We start from the raw sequence: 9,038 nt of genomic DNA on the forward strand, positions 1-9,038 counted from the left end.
AAAAAAAAAAAAAAAAAGAAACACCCAACAAAACAAAATCACACGTATTCACTGACCCTCTCTTTGGGGACCTGCTATATGTTAGGCAGGGATTTAGACCCAACATGGTGGTACCACCTGACATGGCGGGCCCCTTGTCGGGACTTTACCCGCTGAGACTTCCTGCTAGGACTTTTCAGTGCACGAAAAGCACCCTGAGCTCGCCAAAACTCCCCGCTCTGCTCTGCGCAAACTCCTGGACACGTCATTCCTCAGAAATCGAAACCCAACTCAGGAAACCGAAACCTACAGACCCCGCCTACCTCGCCCTATAAAAGGCCCAATACCTGCCCTGCCCGCGACTTCCTCGGCCCTCCTCCTAGGGGACCGGTGAACCTCGCCCGCAAGCCCAATAAAGGCTACCTCTGTTCTCATCTGCCTCATGTCTTCTTGCTTGGCTCCCCATTACATTGGTGCCGAAACCTGGGAGGAGACCCCTCCCCGGACCCCTGCCGGTTCGGGCAGGCTCTCCTCTCCCCGAGCCAGGACCTCCTCTCTGAGCTGGGAGACGTTTCACCAAATCCAGGACTCAGTTCGATCACTGCTGGGTAAGTTTTCCCCTGTCCTGCAGGCTCCGGAAGTCCATGCCCGAAAACACGGCCGCGTCAGGGCTTCCCCCGTCCATCACTTGTGACCTCAGCACCGGGGACTAGGAGACGTCTGACCTCCCTGGAAGCTGCCATACCCTGCACTCCGCGTGGCAGTGAGAGGACGCTCCTGTTGCCTCCGGACTGCCCGCCTCAGGATCATGGGGGCTGCCCAGTCCAAACCAGACCTAAAATCCCTCTGGGGTGCCTCTTGGCTAATTTCCAGACTTTAGGTCTCAGCCAAGACCTAAAACAAAAGCGGCTTATTTTCTTCTGCACAGTGGCATGGCCGCAGTATAAATTGGATAATCAGTCTCAGTGGCCTGCAGAAGGCACTCTAGACTTTAACATCCTCATAGATCTGACCAACTTCTGCAAGAGACTAGGCAAATGGTCTGAGGTACCCTATGTTCAGGCCTTTCGGGACTTGCGCTCCTGTCCAGACCTCTGTGCCCGATGTTCGTTGGCCCAGGTCTTGCTCGCGAAATCTACTTCCTCAAGCAAGGAAAAGGACGATTCTTCCTCTTTCTCTTTCCCTACCCCTCCTTCAGTCCCCCGCTCAACCTCCCCCTTACCCTGACCCGTCGTTGTCTCCGTCCTTGTCAGCGCCACCCCTTCCCTCCACTCCTCCTGTGTCCCCACCAAACCTGACGGACCCTGTCTCTCCTCCCTCCTCCTCCTGCTTGCCTGTCTCAGCCCATACCCGGTCCAGGACCGACCTCCTGTGTCCCTTGCGGGAAGTGGCAGGCGCCGAAGGAGTGGTCCGGGTCCATGTGCCGTTTTCGCGGGCAGACCTGTCTAAGATTGAAGAGCATGTAGGCTCTTTCTCGGCCAACCCCACTCTGTATATCAAAGAGTTCAGATACCTATGCCAGCATATGACCTCACCTGGCATGATCTCCATGTCATTATGACCACAACCCTGTCCCCTGAGAAACGGGAGCGTATCCTAGCAGCAGCCAGGAAGCATGATGACCAGGTTCATTTAACTGACCCTGCCATGCCAGTCGGCACCGAGGCAGTGCCCTCAGCCGAGCCTGGCTAGGACTACCAGGTTGGGCAGGCAGGCCGCTGCCACCGAGACATGATGGTCCAGTGCCTTCTTGCCAGTATGCAGGCAGCCTCCAATAAGTCAGTCAACTTTGATAAATTAAAGGAGGTAGTCCACGGCTCAAATGAAAATCTGGCCGTTTTTCTTAACCGACTGACTGAGGCACTCATTCAGTACACCCGCCTTGACCCTGCCTCCCCCGCAGGAGGAACCGTCTTGGCTACGTACTTTATTTCTCAGTTGGCTCCGGATAAGCGGAAAAAAATTTTTAAAAAAATGGAGGATGGCCCTCAAACTCCCATCCAGGATTTAGTCAAACTGGCCTTCAAGGTCTACAACTCCAGGGAGGAAGCAGCTGAGGCCCAGCGACAGGCCAGGCTAAAACAGAAGGTACAACTCCAAACCCAGGCCTTGGTAGCAGCCCTAAGGCCGGCCGGCTCCAGGAGCTCTCAGAGAGGAGGTACTCCCCGAGCGCCACCTGGTGCCTGCTTCAAGTGCAGCAACGAAGGCCACTGGGCCAAGCAGTGCCCCAACCCTAAGGAACCAACTCACCCCTGTCCAAGCTGTGGGCAGATGGGCCACTGGAAGTCAGACTGCCCCAACCTGAGGACGGTCGCTACGCCTCCACATGACGACCCTCCTCCAGGTACTGGAGGCGTCTTCCAGCTCCTCGACACCGACAAAGATTGAAGAGGCCCAGACTCAGGAACCTCTCTTACTCTCGCCGAGCCCAGGGTTATGCTCCAGGTAGTGGGTAAGTCCATAGCCTTCCTTATGGACACGGGGGCTACCTACTCTGTTTTGCCTTCCTTCGGTGGCCTCAGCCATCCCTCTGTTGTCAGGGTCATGGGAATTGATGGCACTCCCTCCATCTACCGCCAGACTCCTCCTCTGTCTTGCCGCCTGGATGGCTCCCTCTTCTCGCACTCATTTCTTATCATTCCTTCATGCCCAGTCCCCTTGTTAGGACGAGACCTCCTCTCTAAGCTAGGGGCCTCAGTTCACTTCCGGCCCAACCCCTCCCCGCACCTTGCGCTCCTCTTTCCCCTCCTCTCACCTGATAAATCCCACCAGGCTGACACCCCACTCTTGTTTCTGGTTCCCATTAACCCTAAGGTGTGGGACACCTCCACCCTGATCATTGCCCAGCACCATACTCCAGTCTGCGTCCAGCTGAAGGACCCCTCCAAGTTTCCCTCTAGACCCCAGTTCCCTATCTCCCTTGAGCACCGACAGGGACTAAAACCCATCATCACACGCCTGCTCCAGCAGCACATTCTAGTCCCTGCCAACTCACCATGCAATACTCCTATCCTGCCTGTAAAGAAAAGCTCCGGGGCCTACCGCCTCGTGCAGGATCTACGCCTCATCAATGAGGCAGTAGTCCCCAACTTTCCAGTTGTTCCTAACCCATATACACTTCTCTCGCGCATTCCCCCGATACCACTCATTTTACTGTCCTTGACCTAAAGGATGCCTTCTTCACCATTCCCCTACATCCCGACTGACACTTTCTGTTTGCCTTTACATGGGAAGATCCAGACACTCATATTTCTTCCCAGCTGACTTGGACTGTTTTGCCTCAAGGGTTCCAAGATAGCCCCCATTTTTTTGGACAGGCATTGGCACAGGATGTTAGCCTCTGTCCCCTTACCCACAGCACACTATTGCAATATGTAGATGACTTATTACTATGTAGTCCCTCCTGGGAGAGCTCCCTTGCAGATACTGCTACACTTTTAAATTTTCTTGGCGACCGAGGTTATCGGGTTACCCCAGCCAAGGCTCAGCTTTGCACCCCTTCTGTCACCTACCTAGGTATACTCCTCACACCCACTACAAAAAGTCTCACGGCAGATAGAATAAGCCTCATTGAAACTCTCCAGCCTCCTCAGGATGCGGAAGAGATCTTGTCCTTCCTAGGACCGGTAGGGTATTTCAGGCATTGGATTCCCAACTTCGGGGTCCTAGCCAAGCCCCTCTACCAGGCTGCCAAGGAAGCGCCCATCGGACTGCTGTCCGATCCCTCATTGGTTGCCAACTCTTTCAAGACGCTTCAGGACTGTCTCCTTTCTGCCCCTGCTCTCTCTCTCCTCAACCCCCTTCAGCCTTTCCATCCATTCACTGAGGAGCGCCAAAAGGTTACTACTGGCCTCCTAGCCCAGCCGGTTGGATCCACATACAGGCTGTGGCCTATCTCTCCAAGCAGTTAGACCCCACGGTCCAGGGCTGGCAACTTTGTCTGCGAGCCCTGGCGGCTGCCACAGAACTTACCAAGGAGGCCCTCAAGCTCACCCTAGGACATTCTCTTACTGTCTACTCTTCTCACCGACTGTCAGATCTCATCACACACAAGTGTCTCAGCCACCTCACCCCGTCCCGGCTTCAACAGTTTCACCTGCTATTCATTGAAAACCCTCACATCACCCTCACCACCTCACCCCCTCTAAACCCTGCTACCCTTTTGCCCACTCCAGGGTACGATTCCGCCTCCGCATATTCCTGCCCGGAGGTTCTCACCACCTTGCCGCCCTCCCGCCTCAGTCTTTCCGAACAGCCATTAGAACACCCAGACCGTACCCTGTTCGTGGACGGGAGTTTTGTTTTAACCTCTGATGGCCGTCAGCAGGCGGCCTACGCTGTCGTAACAGCAACCCAGACGGTCAAAACCAGGCCCTTGCCTTTAGGCACCACCTCCCAGAAGGCTGAACTCACTGCCCTTACTCGTGCCCTACTCCTCTCCGAAGGGCAGAGGGTTAATATCTACACAGACTCTAAATATGCCTACCTTATTGCACACACCCACTCCCTTCTCTGGCAAGAGCGTGGGTTCCTTAGCACCGAAGGGATGCCAGTAGTCAATGGACCACTTATAAAGAGGTTGCTTGATGCTCTCCAGGCCCCCAAGGGGTAGCCATCATCCACTGTAAAAGCCACCAGCATTCTAAGGATCCTGTGTCGCAGGGTAACAACCTAGCTGATTCCACCGCACGGGCCACCGCCCTCACTTCCTCCCCTACCCCAGCGCCTTTACTCTTCCTTTCCCCAACATATTCCCCTGACTACTCTCCCCAGGAGCTTCAAACCCTGCTGGCCCATCCCAGTGCTACCCAGAGCGAGGATGGGTGGGTGTTCATTGACAGCTGAGTAGCGCTCCCCAGACTCAGGCAGTGTGTATATTGACCGACATACACCACTCTCTCCACATAGGGCCTAAGGCTATGTATAACTTCCTGGGGCCCATCCTTCACCTCCCCTCACTGCAGGCCTAAATTAGGAAGGTACATCAGCAATGTGCCACCTGTTCGGCCGTTAACCCCCAAGGTAGGCTCAGGCACCCAGGGCCCACTCATCAGCTAAGGAGCCACCAGCCAGGGGAAGATTGGCAACTTGATTTTACCCACATGCCCCGCCATAAAAAATCCCGCTACCTGCTGACCCTGGTTGACACCTTCTCAGGATGGATCGAGGCTTTCCCCACCACCTGAGAAACTGCAGAGTTCGCGGCAACCACTCTCCTAGAGCACATCATCCCCAGGTTTGGTCTCCCCCGAACCATCCAATCAGACAATGGTCCGGCCTTCATTTCTAAACTCACTCCGCAGGTGGTGGCTGCACTCCAGATTACCTGGAAGCTCCACATTCCCTACCATTCACAGTCATCTGGAAAGGTAGAACACGCAAACAGTCTCCTTAAACTACATCTAACCAAACTCACTCTAGAAACCCGCCTCTCGTGGGTGACTCTCCTTCCCTTGGCTCTCACTTGTCCTAGGGCAGCTCCGTGGGCCGCCACAGGGCTCAGCCCTTTTGAGCTGCTGTACAGATGCCCATTCCTCTTCCAGGAGCTGCCAGCCCTCTCCCCTCCCATAGGCTACCTCCCTTACTTAACCCTCCTTCGTGAGTTTCTGAGAAAACACGTGGACCGGTGTCTCCCTGCACCCGCTTCCCCAACCCTTGAGAATCCCGCCGTCACAGTACCTGGAGACCTGGTCCTGGTCAAGCAGCTGCAACCCCGAGCCTTATCTCCATGGTGGGAAGGACCATACACCATAATCCTCACCACTCCCACCGCTGCCAAGCTCCTTGGTCTTCCCTTCTGGTATCACCTGTCCCAGCTGAAAAAGGTGCCCACCCAACATGATTCCAATTGGACCATTCAGGTTGTTACCCCTACCAAGTTATGACTCATGCGCGCAGGTAATGACCCTCTGCCTAACCTTCCTCGGCCACCTAGTCCTCCCGAGTCTAGGTGAGACTCCTGCCCAAACTCCCCCCACCAATCCATTCCAGTGGAGGTTCTACCTTTCCGAGACCTAGACCCAGGGAAATCACATGAGCTCCCTCACCGTAGCCACAGTAGACTGCCAACCCCAGGGGTGCCAAAGCCAAGTAACCTTTAATTTCTCCTCCTTCAACAGTGTGCTCCGTACTTGGTGGCACCCAGGCATTTGTTTCACATATGATCAGACGTACGATGCCTGTCGATCTACTTGGGTTGAAACCAATGGAGGCTGCCCTTACTGCTACTGCAACATTCACTCGGCCATACAGGACACCAAAGAAACCCTCTGGCAGCAGCCCACTTCCTCCGTGCGGCTGACTACAAACCTCAAGTCTATCTTTTTCCTCACCATCCCTGACCCTTGGGCATCAGGGGTTGAGGCCCGCCTTTACCGAGGGCAGAGTGAGTCTTATCCTATGGCCCGACTCAGGATCTTTAAGGCCTACATCAGGGTCGTAAGCAGCCTTATCAGCCTGGCCTCTGACATCAGACAACAGGAGGAAGCCATCTCAGCTCTAGTCGACCCAGGCAGTAAGCCCCAGGACAGCAGCAACCCTTTTTCCTTGCTAACCTTAGTCAGGGAAGGGGCTCAAGTGGTACACATGGCCGGGGTACACAACATCTCTCGCTGTTTCCTGTGTGCAGCCTTGAATAAGCCCCCACTGGTTGCAGTACCCTTACCCAGCCCTTTTAACTCCTCTAACCTAACCCTCTCCTCCCCGCTCCCCGCCGGACCCCAGGAGAAGTCCCCTTGTTTCAAGACCCACTTAGGCAACAATTCCCCTTTTGCTACTCCACCCCCAATGCTTCCTGGTGCAACCAGACAGGATCTGCACCTCTAAATCTAACCGCCCCTCCAGGTGGGTATTTTTGGTGCAGTTCCACCCTGTCAAAAACCCTCCATGCCCCCAACACTGCCCTATGCGTTCCCATCTTCCTAGTCCCCAGCCTCACCCTGTACAGTGAGGCCGAGCTATCCTCCCTCCTGCCCTCTGCCCTCCCCGCCAGGCAAGGGCAGTATTCCTTCCATTGATGATCGAGGTCTCTTTAGCCTCATCCCTGGTAGCCTCCGGCTTAGGAACCGGAGCCCTAACTCATTCTGTCCAGGCCTCTCAGGACCTTTCAGCCCGATTACAGGTAGCAATCGAAGCTTCTGCGGAGTCCTTGGCTTCCCTCCAACGGCAGATCACCTCAGTCACCCAGGTGGCAGCCCAGAACTGTCGGGCACTCGACCTCCTTACAGCCGCTAAGGGCGGCACCTGCATGTTCTCAATGAAGAATGTTGCTACTACATCAGTGAATCAGGACTAGTAGAAACCAATCTCCTCACTGTAGAAAAGATTCAGGAAGGGCTCCACCAGAGAAACCTCAGATCAGGGCCCTCATTTGGGTGGTGGTAGTTGTCTATAGCTGGTTGGGTCCTACCCTTTCTAAGCCCGTTACTAATCATTGGCTTCTTGCTACTCATAGCTCCCTGTGTCCTCCGCTTCGTCCAGGACCACATAAAGGAAGTCTCCCAGGTCACTGTCAATCAGATGCTACTCCACCCCTATACCCGAGTTCCGACCTCCGAAGAACCCCACAATGACCTATACCAGCAGGAAGCAGCCAGATGAACATGTCGCCCCTTTTTCTTATTAGAAAGAGGTCAGAATGTTAGGCAGGGATCTAGACCCAACATGGCGGTACCACCTGACATGGCGGGCCCCTTGTCGGGACTTTACCCGCTGGGACTTCCTGCTAGGACTTTTCAGCGCACGAAAAGCGCCCTGAGCCCGCCAAAACTCCCCGCTCTGCGCAAACTCCTGGGCACCTCATTCCTCAGAAACCGAAACCTACAGACCCCGCCTACCTCGCCCTACAAAAGGCCCCTGATACCTGCCCTGCGTGTGACTTCCTCGGCCCTCCTCCTAGGGGACCAGTGAACCTCGCCCGCGAGCCCAATAAAAGCTACCTCTGTTCTCATCTGCCTCGTGTCTTCTTGCTCGGCTCCCCATTACATTACACTATATAGAATGGTTTTATGTCCCCAGTTCACTGACATCAGGTTTGGCTATATAGCTTGCTTTAGACCATGAACTTTGAGTGGAAATGACATGTGCCACTTCCAAGAGGAAGCTTTAAGAGCCGTCATGGGGTCTGCTACCTTTCCTCTCTTCTGTGTCTGGAGACAAAAAGTTTCAGCTTGAGGCTTTTCCTTCAGACTGGGCTCTGGAATGAAGATAGCATAGAACAGAGCGGTCCCATGGAGGACATGGATGTGAGTGAGAAATCAACATGGTGTTGTGAGTCCCTGAGAGGTGGAGGTTGCTGTTATGCAGCCTAACTGGATCCCAGCTGATAGATGCAGCCTCCCTGTGGGTTGCAGATGCTCCTCTGTTCAGGTATCCTTTCCCATCACCATGACAACTGACACACCATAATGAGCTATGCTGATGTTAGGAAGTCTCCGCCTTTGCCCCTCTTCAGAGCTCTTCACCCTCAGGTCCTAACCAGTGAGCCTATTTCTTTTTTTTTTTTTTGAGATGGAATCTTGTTCTGTTGCCAGGCTGGAGGGCAGTAGTGCGATCTCGGCTCACTGCAACCTCTGCCTCCTGGGTTTAAGCAAATATCGTGCTTCAGCCTCCTGAGAAGGTCTCGAACTCCTCACCTCTGGCCATCCTCCTGCGTTGGCCTCCTAAAGTGCTGGGATTACAGGCATGAACCACCGCACCCAGCGAAGCTGAGTCTTCTTGATTCTTGCTGGCATTTGGCAACTAGTAGCAGCTGCTCACAGGAATTGTAAAAACATCTGGTGGCGCCCAGACCTTCTAACATCAACATGGTGCCTAGTAAATATCAATCTCACATGCATCCTGAGACGCATTAAAAAGTTGTCTGGGTGCAGCACACCAACATGGCACAAGTATACATATGTAATAAACCTGCACGTTATGCACATGTACCCTGGAACTTAAAGTATAATAATAACCAAAAAAGTTGTTCAGGCCGGGTGCGGTGGCTCACGCCTGTAATCCCAGCACTTTGGGAGGCCAACGGGGTGGATCACCTGAGGTTAGGAGTTTGAGACCAGCCT

This window comes from Mandrillus leucophaeus, unplaced genomic scaffold (assembly GCF_000951045.1).
Source record: "Mandrillus leucophaeus isolate KB7577 unplaced genomic scaffold, Mleu.le_1.0 Scaffold24, whole genome shotgun sequence".
In the NCBI taxonomy this organism is placed as follows: Eukaryota; Metazoa; Chordata; class Mammalia; order Primates; family Cercopithecidae; genus Mandrillus; species Mandrillus leucophaeus.